The sequence below is a fragment of the Vombatus ursinus genome, unplaced genomic scaffold (assembly GCF_900497805.2).
Source record: "Vombatus ursinus unplaced genomic scaffold, bare-nosed wombat genome assembly UNPS02009132.1, whole genome shotgun sequence".
Lineage (NCBI taxonomy): Eukaryota > Metazoa > Chordata > Mammalia > Diprotodontia > Vombatidae > Vombatus > Vombatus ursinus.
In genome coordinates, this window is record NW_020948910.1 from 2,695,523 (window position 1) to 2,709,495 (window position 13,973).

The following is a 13,973-nucleotide window of genomic DNA, read 5'->3' on the forward strand; positions in this document are numbered from 1 at the left end:
TTGGCGTATAAATCTGCTTAATGGATTTTTTATCTCTTCTATGGAGATACTGTAGCTATGAAGTCTGCCACTGAGAGGAAAGGTTGATGGCTTAAAATGTCTTGATAGGAATTCAATATCCTGTACTGACAATTTCACTCCTTACAAGATTCCCTCAGTGAGATGTGCATTTTATACTAAGCCTGTTCCAAAATTTGAGCTCAATTTCTCCTTTCCTATCAGGGAAAATTTTGGTGCCATAGCTCTTTGGACATAAATAACAAGGATAGGGGGATGGGCCCTCTATTCTGCTACGGTCTTGCCTGAAGACAAAACCTGCCTGTGGAAGAAAGGAACATTTCTGCCTCCATGTCTAAAACATACCGGAGCTACCACTACCACCACTACCACCATCAATTAATTCCAAGGAGCAAAATAATCAGGCTTCCAAATAGAATGTGATGCATATTTCTGAAACTTGGAGAAAAATTTTATGTCTGGTTTGTTAGCATGTATAACAGAACTGGAAAGTTAATAGACGGTCATTACGAAACTTTAGGGGAGAATTTTACTAGTGCAACATTGCTACTATTTGGTATAAAGTATTGGAGGAGAATCTATTCATTAATTATTGGAGAAATTTCATATTATTAATAATTCGATATATCCTATATGAGATTATATCATCTGTATGTAAACTGAAGTCTGACCCAGATCAGAGGCAGAGGGCCCACCTCATTAATAATTTCTAAACACAATTAACCTACCCTATTTGGCCTCAGAAACCTAGAGAACCATGTGTATAAAAAGGCATGTTAGTGTCATTCATTGATAAGTACAATCCATTTAAGCACATTTAATAAAATATAGCAGTGATCTAATTAGCATGACTGCCTGCTAGCTTGAGAGGACCTGGTCTGAAAGCTTTATTGACACACTGTCACTAGAGGTTGGAGATAGTGGGGAGCTTTGCTGATAATTTTTTTTTTACTTCTCTAGATGGTAGCAACAACCCCAGAAAGCTCTGTCTCATAGTAACAACAAAGCAAGCCTTGATTTGGTAAAGAAAAGAAGGATGGGAGAGTTTTAATAGCCTCTCCAGTAGATGGGATTGCCTATATCCACATTTAAGTCATTGGTCTTTGATTCTGCTGAGCTGGTTTATTTCAGTTATCATCATCATCATCATCATCATCACCATCATCATTATTATTGGCATGGCTTTTGTTGTTTAGTGAACAGTTCACTGAAGGCTGGCTCCTATGTATCCAATGAGTATGGAGGTGACCTTGTCTTTTGAAAAGCTCCATCAGTAGTTTATCAGTTTTGTGAAATCCTCCTAAGCTATAAGAGCTTTGAGTACAGGCCATGGAGCTTGTGGGTCTATCTTCAAAGTGCGTGACTATCCTAAGTTGGGAGATGCTCAGCATAAGAATTCTCATCATCAGGTGATGAACATTTTTGGCCACAATAGCTCATGAAGACTTTCTGCCATGGAGCAGTTCTTTGTAATAAGGTGTCCACAATGATGAAATCCCTGATGTATAGAAGCAGTTGTTGCGAATATGACACATGACTTCACCCTTTTTCTACCTTTCCTTCTCCCATTCCCCCCCTTTCCCCTTTCCCTCCCTTTCCCTCCCCACTTCCTCTTCCATCCCCATCTTTCCCTCCATCCTTTCTCCTTCCTCCTTTACCTGGCATAGACGATGTTGTATTGGAGACAGCTGAGGAGGCCATGGAGCCCATTGAGGCAGACATCACAGGGCTGTGCCAGGACATGTTCTCCAAAATGGCCATGTACCTGACAAGTGAGCTGACAGGCACCAGTGAAGACTATAAACTTCTAGAAAATATGAACAAACAAGTTTGAAATATCTAGAAATGAAAGATATTGCAATAAACATAAGTAGAAACCTAAAGGATTTAAACCAGAAATATGCAGCACTTCAGCCTTATCTGGATCAGATCACTTTAAATGAAGAGCAAGTAGCAGCTCTTTAACAGGCAGCCTACAAGTTAGTTGCATATTCAAAGAAACTAGAAGCAAAGTACAAGAAGTTAGAAAGCAATGAAAGAATTCTTTAGCACAAAGCCTTTAACTACGAGAATGTTTCATAAGAGCTGTAATATGTGGGATGGAACTTAGCACTATGTTTCAGTTCCTAAAAGGAAGTGGTACTGCTGACCCAAGGAGAGTCTCAGTCCCCACCTTTGGTTGGATGTGTAACTGATGGCCACCCCAGCAACTTCATCTTATTGTGTGCTTCATTCTACTCTCTGGACCAAGGCTCAGAAATCAGGATCAACCTGGAGACAAAAATGAGAGGTTCTTGTCTCCCTGTCTTCTCCTTCCTCCCCCTCCCCTAGGGCTCTCTGTTCTGAATGTGCCCCCCACCCCCTATATAACCTGTTCTTGAACTTAAATAATAAATGACAATTTATGACCTTCAAAAAATTTTTTTTCTTATCCCTTTCTACTGTAACTCAGTGTCAGCGTCAGAGATTCCTGTGGCACAAAGAGCCTGCGTAACATTATAAAATGTCACATTTCCTTCGAGCCAAGTCTCTACCTAGTAACCTTTCCATTGGGAGAGTCTTTCAATGAAACAGACTAGTTCCAGGGTCAGACTCTCCATTTGTAAACATACTTACCCCAATGAAAACCAACAGACAATATAGTCTGCAATGAGAACTGTGTGCCACAGCATACAGAGAACCAGCCTTCGAGACAGCCTTCATGAGTTAATTGTGTAAAGAAAAATCTATCACCTGAAGGCTAGCTTTCTCATGCTAAGCCAGCCTCCCAGTCAGGATTTTGCATATACTGCCAGATTCAGTCACTGTGTTGAAAGGTTTTGCTTAACTGTTTCCTTTGTTTACATGGGAGGGCTGATAGGGAGGAGGCAGTGGTTACATCTGGAAATGACTATGATAGAAAAACAAAAGGCATAGATACAAATGATTTTAAAAAAAAGGTTACTTCAAGGGAAGAATGTGGGCAGTAGATTATTTGACAACTGTTTGGCAGTTTTGCATAGTGATATACTAGGTTGAACTATCTAAAAGACAAGTCTATGTTACTCTGCCAGCTTCCTGGAGCAATGGCATAATTGCTATGAATGTTTTAAAATACAAGTTCCGCGGAGTTATAGAAAACTTCAACAGAAATAGGAATTGTTTTTGTGGCTAATTTAAGTGACCATTCAAAGATCATGTAAACTGATTGTCCATTTAACTAACTTCTCAACTAGGCTGCACATTTATGGAGACAAGATCTTCCTTAAGGTGGACATGAGCATTCTGAAGTGAGATTTTTCATTATATGTTGGTACTCATTTTTCTTTCTGCTGGAACATATCTTCAAACTATAATGAGAATTAGTAGAAAAATATGAATATATACATTTACCTTCTGTATAGCATTTGCAAAATATATATAACTCATAAGATGAAGTTAACCTTTGGTTGCATAAGGGGATTTTAAAGTAAACTTTTCATAAACTATTTCTAATATGTAAGTGGCTCACATAACTCTAAGTAGTCCATTAAGTCTAGGCAGAAAAGAAGGTACAAACAATGGGAATGAGAAAAATAAAACACAAAGGCTAAGACTCACCATTTGTCAAATTAAAGAGGTTTGCCTACTGCCCTTCATAGACAGATAAGAAATATTGATGTAGAGATCTACTGTATGGAACGCTGGCCAAGCAGTAGGTATACAGTCCTGTTCTCAGCTCCACATCAAATGCAGTGCCTGACCTTGGAAAGTCACTTAACCTAACACTTAACTGTTTCTTCTAAACAAAAAGTATTCAGTTTGTTTTCCTTTTTAAATGTCCTGAGATATTCTGGTTTTGGTTCAAAATTTAAGACCTATGTTTGTATATTTAGTTAAAATGTGCATATCAGGTCCAAGAGGCCCTATACACAATTATACAAAATTAATTACAGAGATCATTGGATTTCACAGTTTGAAGGGACCTTAGAAACTATCTAGTTGAATGTCCTGATTTTTTAGATATGGAAAAAGGATCAGAGACATGCCTAAGGTCACATAGGTAGTAACAGGGTCTCTATTGGAACCCCAACTACAGTTCCAGTACTCTGTCTCTTGCCATATAAATTCTAGTGGACATTTGTAGAGCACTTTGATATTTGCAAAATGCTTTACTCACATGATCTTATTTTATCTTCATAACAGCCGTGCAAGATTGTTAATAGAGGTCATATTATGCTCATTTTACAACTGAGGAAACTGAGGCATAGAAAGGTTAAGCAATTCATCCTTAGGTCAAAAGATTAACCTTCTCTAACTTTATAAAAGCTAGGTGATGCAGTGGACAGAATGCCAGTCTTGGAGACAGGAAGACTCATCTTCCTGAGTTCAAATCTGGCCTTAGACACTTACTAGCTGTGTGATCCTGGACTAGTCACTTAACTGTTTATCTCCATTTCCTCATCTGTAAAATGAGCTGAAAAAGAAAATGGCAAATCAGTCCAGTATCTTTGCCAAAAAAATCCCAAATGAGGTCACAAAAAGTTGGACACAACTGGAAACAAATGAACAACAAAAATTGCCACAGTGGATTAGAGCAATGAGTTTGAACTCAGGAAAGCCTGAGTTTAAATCCAATCTCAGACACTTACTAGTTATGTGACCCTGTGCAAGTCACTTATCTACTATTTGTCTCAGTTTCTTCAGTTGTAAAATGGGGATAACAACAGCACGTGAAGCTCTTCTCACAGTTCCTGGTACACAGTAGGCACCTGATAAATGCTGTTCCTTTCCCTTCTCTCTTGTTTGTGGCAACATAGTTAATAAATGTATGAGGCAGAAATAATCACTGCTACCAACTGCAATTATATTCAAATCTAAAATTATGGAATTAACAACTGTTTAAATAAATTAATTTGGGTTCATACTCACCAAGGATGGATTAGCTATAAATGACAACAACAACAATAACAATAGCTAGTATTTATGTAGCAATAAGAATGTAGTTGTTTGGAGTACAGTATAGGAAATCTAACTGACTTGCTACATCTACCATAAAGAGTGCCTATAACATATATAGAATAGCAGCAGACGTGCCCAAAAATTCAAAAGAAAAAAAATCCAAGAAAGGAGCTAGCTATAAAAACACATAGCCTCAGACTCACAAATGTACAATGTATGGTCAATAAGTGATATCCTAAGGAAACTGGAACTATTAACCCAAAGAGCCAATTTGGCCTCATAAGAATCACTAAGACTAATGAGATGAGATGAATAACTAAAATGACCCTAGAAAGAGTAGATCACATAAAAGATATAAATGGGTAGATTATATGAAGGATAGATGAAAAAGTATGGGGAGAGAGTAAAGAAGGTCTAAGCCAAAAAGAAAATACATATGGGGAAAACATTTGAGGGAAGATAAAAGCAAGAAGAAACAGGAGTGTTATCATAATTGGAGCAAGAGGATATGAATCAGGATTTTGGAAAATAGATCACAAGCCTGGCATGGTAGAATGGTAATGATGTCAGACTGCAATGATCCATACCTATGTGTGTTCTCTCTTTCTCTCTCTCTCTCTCTCTCTCTCTCTCTCTCTCTCTCTCTCTCTTTCTCCTATCTCTGTCTGCTTGCCTGTCTCTGTCTCTCTCTGTCCCTCTGTCTGTCTCCATCTCTCTCTTCTCCCTCTCTCATCCTCTCTCTCTCTCTGTCTCTTTCTCTGTCTCTCTTTCTCTCTGACATAAGCAGAGTGTCTTATAATTTATCAATTTGCCCCAATGATAATTCTATTCTTCAAAAGGTAAAGGAACCAACAAAAAAAATTGCTGTTTTTTATTTGATCATCACAAACAGAAAAGAACCAATTGCTGGAGTGGAAATGACCACTTTATATAAAATTTGTGAAAGGCGAGAGAAAAACAAGGAATAGTGATGGGCACCCTAGATTTGAGGAAAGCAGATTTCAAAGGTTGAGAAATGATGCTGTGGAAAATTTTTCAAGGGAAGTCAGTTCAGAACTAATAAAGACCTTTCAGAAACGGAATTCTGCAGCTGAAAAGGAAAACTACTGAAAATAGGAAAAAAGGGACAATTGTCTAAAGAAAATATTATGGAAGCAGAGGGAGCTCACCAACCAAGTTATTCTTTTAAAGTCACATATAGGGGGTGGAGCCAAGATGGGGGAGTAAAAGCAGTGACTTGCTTGAGCTCTCCCCCAAACCCCTCCAAATACCTATAAAAAATGTCTCTAAACAAAATCTAAAGCAGTAGAACCCACAAAAAGACAGAGCGAAACAAATTTACAGCCCAAGACAGCCTGGATAGTTGATTGGAAAGGTATATTGTGCCAAGCAGGGAGAGGAGCGCAGTTCAGAGTGGGTGTGCAGGCAAGGCAGGCCTCAGCAATCCTGGAGCAGGCCTCAGAGGACTGATCATGGGCAGCTGTGGTGGTTTCCAGACTTCTCAACCCACAAACACCAAAGACAACTTAGAAGGTCAGTGGAAAAAGTCTGCGTCTGCAGTAAGAGAAAAGCACAGTTCCAGCCCCAGTCCCCAAGCTCGGCCCCAGGGTGGCGGCTACTTCCAGAGCTTCTGGCCCACAGACTGAGGAGGAATCGAGTGGCTGATCAGAGAGGGATTGCAGGGATCTCTCTGCTGGTGCAGAATTCTCTCACTTTGCCCATGCTTGGATCTGGGTCACAGTTCTGGGTGGCGGTCCTGGGGGAAGGAGGAGTGCTGGCGTGGTGGAGCTTGTAGTAGCAGCAAAGAGGAAATCCTCCTCACAGTTCCAAGACAGAAAAGAGTGCTTGTGGTCACTCATAGACCAGAGCACAGGCCATGAAAGGACTAAACACCTTGCCCTTGATCATAGCACCTTGGAAGAACTGAAAATTTACAGGTCCCTAGAAGTATCTCTGAAAAGAGCTGCACAAAACACCCAAAGCTTGAGACAGTACATTCTCCACACTGGAGACAGACCCCTACCTTAACAAAGAGTTTAAAACTCAAGTAATTGGCTAGGATCATGAGCAAGCAGCCCAAAAAGAGTCAGACCATAGAATCTTACTTTGATGACAAAGAAGATCAAAACATACAACCAGAGGAAGACAATAAAATCAAAACTCCTACATCCAAAGCCTCCAGGAAAAATATGAACTGGTCCCAGGCCATGGAAGATCTCAAAAAGGATTTTGAGAAGCAAGTAAGAGAAGTAGAGGAAAAACTGAGAGTGATGCAAGAAAATCAAGATACTATAAAACAAATCCAAAAGAATGAAAAATTAGAAAATAATGTGAAATATCTCATTGGAAAAACAACTGACCTGGGAAATAGATCCAGGAGAGAGAAATTTAAAAATTATTGGACTATCTGAAAGCCATGATCAAAAAAAGAGCCTAGAAATTATCTTTCAAGAAATTATCAAGGGAAGATTTCCACTTCTGGGAGCCAAGATGGTGGAGTAAAACAGTAGTTGCTCTCACCCTACCCTATCAACCTCTGAAAACCCAGAAAACATTGCCCCAGGAAAAACCCTGGAACAGCTGAACCTGAAGAAAGAAGGGCAGCAGCAGTGAAGTAGCCCAGGTAGCTTGAGGGAGTAATTGGGAAAGACCCCTCTTGCCCTGGGGGAAGGGAAGCAGTATAGAACAGGAGGCACCCAGCCAGCTAGCAGAATGCCCTACTTTAGCACACCAGGAGGAGATCCTGGTGCCTCAGCTTTCTACAGCAAAGGAGTCTCCCAGTGACTCAGCAAAACTAAGGGAAGCAGCACTACAAAGGGCCCCAGGTGGATAAACACCCTGCAACACTCATCTGAAAGGAGCTGAGGAAAGCTAAAGGAAAGGAAAAGCAGGCAACCTAGAGTTGCCCGAGAGTCCCAGCCTTGCTGAATCCAGCCCAACACCAGGTAAGCTGCCAGAACCCTACAGCCTCCAACTGCCAACTAGGAGGAGATCCTGACACCCAGGTGGTAAAGCACAGGCAAACACCAACACCTGGACCTCTGAGTGTCACCTTACTTTGATGACAAAGAAGATCAAAACATACAACCAGAAGAAGACAACAAAATCAAAGCTCCTACATCCAAAGCCTCCAGGAAAAACATGAACTGGTCCCAGGCCATGGAAGATCTCAAAAAGTATTTCAGTGAAGGTGGGAGGAACCAGTGGAAACCAACTCAGTTACAGCCTTGCTAATTCCAGTCCAACACCAGGTAAGCTGCCAGAACCCTACAGCCTCCAATTGCAAACAACGGGGTCCCCAGCACACAAAACCAGCGACCAAGACCTAGGATCCCAACACAAGAAGCTTGGGTCAGTGCCCGCTGCTCCCCAGCAGGAGAGTTCAGTATCTTTAAAGGCCAGGGAATAAAGAAACACCACGAGGGAAAAGAAACAAACCACAGAGTCATATTATGAGGAGAGTGAAGATCAAGACAGAAATTCTGAAGAGGACAACATTGTCAACAAACCTACATCTGCAACCTCAAAAGGGAATGTGAACTGGTCTGAAGCCCAAAAAGCCTTCTTAGAAGAGCTAAAGAAGGATTTAAAAAGTCACATGAGAGAGGTAGAAGAGTACTTAAAAAATACAATTGGTCAATTGGAAAAAAAGTACACTGAAGAAAACAAGTCCCTAAAAAACACAATTGGCCAACTGGAAAAAAAAAGTATGCTGAAGAAAACAAATCCCTTAAAAATACAATTGGCCAAATGGGGAAGGAAGTACAAAATTTAACAGAAGAAAACAATTTGTTAAAAATTAGAATTGAGCAAATGGAAACTAATGGCTCTATGAGAAAGCAAGAACCAGTCAAACAGAAACAAAAAAATGAAAAAAATAGATGAAAATGTAAAATACCTCATGTGTAAAACAACTGACCTGGAAAATCTATCCAGGAGACACAATTTAAAAATTATCAGTCTACCTGAAAATCTCGCTGAGAAAAAAAAAAACCTGGACAGTATCTTTCAGGAAATCATCAAGGAAAACTGCCCTGAAGTCCTAGAACCAGAAGGTAAAATAGCCATAGGAAGAATCCACCACTCACCTCCTGAAAGAGATCCCAAATTGAAAACACCAAGGAATATAATAGTCAAATTCCAAAATTACCAGGTCAAAGAGAAAATACTGCAAGCAGCCAGAAAGAAACAATTTAAATATCATGGAACCACATTCAGGATTACAAAGGACCTTGCAGATTCTACATTAAAAGACTGTAGGGCATGGAACACGATATTCGGTAAGGCAAAGGAGCTTGGATTGCATCCAAGGATCAACTACCCAGTGAAAATGAGCATGATCTTTCAGGGGAGGAGATGGATATTCACTGAAATAGGGGACTTCCAAAAATTCCTAATGAAAAGACCAGAGCTCAACAAAAAATTTGATCTTCAATTACAAGATTCAAGAGAGGCATAAAAAGGTAAATGGGACAGAAAGATACAATATGTTAATAAGGGCAAAATGTTTACATCCCTACAAGGGAAGATGACACTTGCAACTCTTGAGAACTGTATTGTCATTACACCATGTTAAAGGAGTACATATAAAGGGGGGCAGATATAAGTTGACTTGGATGTAATGATAAAAAAAAATTTAATCAAGTGGGTTAAATGAATCCGAGTAAGTGGATTAGTCTGATCTAAGAAAATATACTGAGAAAGGAGGAGGCAGACAAGGGTAAATTACATTACAGGAAAAGACAAAAAAAACTATTATAGCAGAGGGAAAGAAGGGAGGGGGGGGATGAGCATTGTTTGAACCTTACTCTCATCAGATTTGGCTCAAGAAGGGAATAACATGATCAATTAGGTATAGAAATCTAACTTGCCCTATAGGCAGTAGGAGGGAAAAGGGGAAAGAAAAGGAAGGGGAGATAGACGGAAGGGAAGAAGCAGTAAGGGTAAAGGGGAAGAAAAGGGAAAGGGCTAATAGAAGGGAGGAGGGACTGAAGGAGGCAGTGGTCAAAAACAAAACACTAGTGAGGAGGGAAAAGGAGAAAGGAGAAAGAAAAACATAAACAGGGAGGGGAAAGATAGAGAAAAAGACAGAGATAGTAATCATAACTGTGAATGTGAATGGGATGAACTCTCCCATAAAAGGGAAATGGATAGCAGAATGGATTAAAAACCATAATCCTACAATATGTTGTTTACAGGAAACACATTTGAAAAAGAGTGACACACACAGGGTAAAGGTAAAAAGCTGGAGCAGAATATATTATGCTTCAGCTGAAGTAAAAAAAAAAAGCAGGGGTAGCAATCCTGATCTCAGACAAAGCAAAAGCAAAAATAGATCTTATCAAAAGAGATGGAAGGAAATTACATCCTGCTAAAAGCCACCATAGACAATGAAGTAATATCATTACTAAACATATATGCACCAAATGGTATAGTATTGAAATTCTTAGAGGAAAATTTCAGGCAGTTACAGGAAGAAATAGACAGCAAAACTATACTAGTGGGGGACCTCAACCTCCCCCTTTCTAAACTAGATAAATCTAACCACAAAATAAACAAGAAAGAAGTTAAGGAGGTGAATAGAACATTAGAAAAGTTACGTATGCTAGATCTCTGGAGGAAATTGAATGGGGATAGAAAGGAATATACTTTTTTTCTCGGCGGTACACGGCACATACACAAAAACTGACCATGTACTAGGGCATCAAAACTTCACAATCCAATGCAGAAAGGCAGAAATATTAAATGCATCCTTTTCAGATCATGATGCAATAAAATTATATGTAATAAAGGGCCATGGAAAGATAGACTAAAAAATAATTGGAGACTAAATAATCTAATCCTGAAAAATGATTGGGTCAAACAACAAATCATAGAAACAATCAATAACTTCATTCAAGAGAATGACAATAATGAGACAACATACCAAAACTTATGGGATGCAATGAAAACAGTTCTTAGAAGAAGTTTTATATCTCTAAATGCTTATATAAATAAAATAGAAAAAGAGGAGATCAATGAATTGGGCACACAACTAAAAAAAACTAGAAAAAGAACAAATTAAAAATCCTCAATTAAACACCAAATTAGAAATATTGAAAACCAAAAGAAAAATTAAGAAAATTGAAATTAAGAAAACTATTAAACTAATAAATAAAACTAAGAACTGGCATTTCTATATATTACCAACAAAGCCCAACAGCAAGAGATAAAAAGAGAAATTCTATTTAAACTTACTGTAGACATTATAAAATATTTAGGAGTCTACCTCCTTAAACAAACCCAGGAACTCTATGAACACAATTACAAAACACTTCTCACACCAATAAAGTCAGATCTAAATAATTGAAAAAACATCAGTAGCTCATGGGTAGGCCGAGCTAATATAATAAAAAGGACAATTCTACCTAAATTAATTTACGTATTCAGTGCCATAACAATCAAACTACCAAAAATTATTTTATAGAGTTAGAAAAAATAATAACAAGATTCATTTGGAAGAACAAAAGGTCCTGAATATCCAGGGAACTAATGAAAAGAAATGCAGGGGAAGGTGGCCTAGCTATTCAGGATCTTAAATTGTATTATAAAGTAGCAATCATCAAAACTGCTTGGTACTGGCTAAGGAATAGTGTGGTATATCAGTGGAATAGGTTAAATATGCAAGACACAGTAGTCAATGACTATAGTAATCTTTTATTTGATAAACCCAAAGACCCCAGCTTCTGTGATAAGAACCCACTCTTTGAAAAAAAAAACTGCTGGGAAAACGGAAAAGAGTATGGCAGAAACTAGGCATAGATCAAAATCTCACACCATATACCAAAATAGAGTCAAAATGGATTAATGATTTAGATATATAAAGGCTGATACTATAAGCAAACTGGGAGAGCAAGGAATAGTTTACCTATCAGATCTATGGAGAACAGAAGAATTCATGACCAAACAGGAGATAGAGAACATTACGAAAAGTAAAATGGATAACTTTGATTACATTAAATTGAAAAGTTTTTGCACAAAGAAAGCCAATGCAACTAAGATTAGAAAGAAGGTAGAAAATTGGGAAAGAATTTTTACAACCAGTCTCTCTGATAAGGACCTCATTTCTAAAATATATAGAGAATTAAGTCAAATCTATAAGAATACAAGTCATTCCCCAATTGATAAATGGTCAAAGGATATGAACAGGCAGTTCTCAGATGAAGCAATTGAAGCCACCAATAGTCATATAAAAAATGCTCTAAATCACTATTGATTAGAGAAATGCAAATCAAAACAACTCTGAGGTACCTCAGATTGACCAACATGACAAAACAGGAAAATGATAAATGTTGGAGAAGATGTGGGAAAATTGAAATGCTAATGCATTGTTGGTGGAGTTGTGAAATGATCCAACCATTTTGGAGAGTCATTTGGAACTATGCCCAAAGGGCTATAAAAATGTGCATACCCTTTTATCCAGGAATAGCACTTCTAGGGCTATATCCCAAAGAGATCATACAAATGCGAAAAGGACCCACGTGTACAAAAATATTCATAGCAGCTCTTTTTGTGGTGGTAAAGAATTGGAAATTGAGAGGATGCCCATCAATTGGGGAATGGCTGAGCAAGTTGTGGTATATGAATGTGATGGAATACTATTGTGCTATAAGAAATGATGAACAGGCTTACTTCAGAAAAACCTGGAAGGAGTTGTATGGTCTGATGCTGAGTGAAGTGAGCAGAACCAAGAGAACGATGTACACAATAATAGCCACATTATGCAATGACTAATATTGATAAACTTGAGCCTTCTCAGCAATACAAGAATCTAAGACATCTCCAGAGGCCTCGTGATGGAAAATGATATCCACATCCAAAGAAAGAATTATGGAAGTTGAATTGCTATTTTTTTCTCTTCTGTTGAGTTTTGTTTCCTCTTTCTGGTGGTTCCTTCTATTGGTTCTAATTTTTACTTACATCACTAATGTGAAAATGTTTAATAGGAATGTACATGTATAGCCTATATTAGATTGTGTATTGTCTTGGGGAGGGTGGTGGGGAGGAAGGGGGAGAAAAATTTTAAACTCAAAAGCATATGGAAGTGATTGTTTATAAATCAAAATTAAAAAAAAAGAAATTATCAAGGAAAACTGCCCTGATATTTTAGAACCAGAGGGCAAAATAGAAATGGAAAGAATGCACTGATCACCTCCGGAAACAGATCCCCAAAGGAAAACTCCTAGGAATACTGTAGCAAAATTCCAGAGTTCCCAGGTCAAGGAGAAAATATTACAAGCAGCCAGAAAGAAACAATTCAACTATTGTGGAAACACAATCAGGATAACACAAGATTTAGTAGCTTCTACATTAAAGAATCACATGGCATGGAATATAATATTCCAGAGGACAAAGGAGATAGGATTACAACCAAGAATCACCTACCCAGCAAAACTGAGTATACTAATCCTTTAGGGGAAAAAATGGTCATTCAGTGAAATAGGGGACTTTCAAGCATTCTTGATGAAAAGACCAGAGCTGAATAGAAAATTTTATTTTCAAATATAAGACTCAAGTGGAACATGAAGAAGTAAACAGGAAAGAGAAATCATAAGAGACTTATTAAGATTGAACTGTTTACATTCCTGCATGGAAAGATATTTGTAACTCATGAGACCTTTGCCAGTATTAGGGTAGTTGGAGGGAAAAAATTATATGTATGTATAGACAGACAGATAGATAGATAGACAGAGACAGATAGATAGATAGAGGGCACAGAGTGAGATGAATATGAAGGGGTGATATCTGGAGAATAAAATTAAGGGATGAGAAAGGGTTATATTGGGAAAAGGAGAAAGGGAGAGGTAGAATGGGGTAAATTATCTCACATGAAACAGACAAGAAAAGACTTTTACAGTGGAGGGGAAATGGGGGAAGGTGAGAGGGAATGAGTAAATCTTATTCTTGTGAGATTTGGCTTAAGGGGGGAAAAATACACACTCAATAGGGTATGGAAATCTAACTTACCCTACAGGAAAATGGAGAGGGGGAAGGAG

At 38.3% G+C, this 13,973-nt stretch overlaps 1 pseudogene; it reads left to right on the forward strand.

Annotated features, from left to right (window-relative positions):
* Positions 1–1,690: 1,690 nt before the first annotated feature.
* On the forward strand, positions 1,691–2,067 carry LOC114034834 (annotated as a pseudogene).
* The last annotated feature ends 11,906 nt before the right edge of the window (positions 2,068–13,973 follow it).